We start from the raw sequence: 1,039 nt of genomic DNA on the forward strand, positions 1-1,039 counted from the left end.
ATAATAATAAAATGATTTCTCTTGAGAATGTCTCCCTTATCCCTGTTCTCTTGAAATAAAGAGTAAATATCTTCCACTTAACATAAATTGAAAGTTAAACGAACCACAAAAGTGACTGAGCAATAAAGGTGATGTAATTAATCAATCCAAGAATACAAACATACTTGCAAACAAATAAGATTTAAATAAACGTGTGGATCCAATTTCTTGAGTTTTTGAGAGTTTTGGAAGTAAATAAATCCTTTTTAGATAAAGTGATTTCAGGTTCAAAAAATGAATCCGATATTTCACGAAATATACCTTGAGGTAAACATCACATAAAAAAGATATGTGAAAAGTATATTTCTAATCAACTTCTTGCATCTAAATAATCTATTTTGAGTGCATATGACGATAAAGAAAACAAATAATTCTATCATATATTATTATCATACAATATACTTCAATAAATCTCTATAAAACACACAACCAGAAAATTCTCTCTTTTCTCTATATACACAAACATGAAACCTAACAGCTAACAAAATTCTATCAGTATTAGCGACAGGGACCGTCCGCTTAGGTGAGCCACGGCGTTTTCATAGTCATCTCCTTCTTCTTATTTACCTTCATCTTCTTCCTCTTCGCAGTCATCTTCCTCTCCTTATTTACCTTCCTCTTCGCAGTCATCTTCCTTTCCTTATTTACCTTCATCTTCTTCCTCTTCGCAGTCATCTTCCTTTCCTTATTTACCTTCATCTTCTTCCTCTTCACAGTCATCTCCCTCTTCTTATTTACCTTCATCTCCGTCCTCTCATTTGCCTTCGCCCAACTCCTCTTCGTTTTCCCTTTCTTCGTCCCCATGAGGCCTCAACAGCTAACAAAATTCTACCAGCGTTAGCAACAGGGACCGTCCACGAAGGCAAGTCATAGCGGCTAAATACTGAACGAGAAAGGAACTATAGGGTATGACTCTTTGAGGTTTCTGAAGACGCATGCAGTTACGTGATCAGGGTCACTCGTCTTGCAGGAAAAGATGAATCTATTTATTAATCTACTA

This window comes from Penaeus monodon, chromosome 24 (genome assembly GCF_015228065.2).
Source record: "Penaeus monodon isolate SGIC_2016 chromosome 24, NSTDA_Pmon_1, whole genome shotgun sequence".
Classification (NCBI taxonomy): domain Eukaryota; kingdom Metazoa; phylum Arthropoda; class Malacostraca; order Decapoda; family Penaeidae; genus Penaeus; species Penaeus monodon.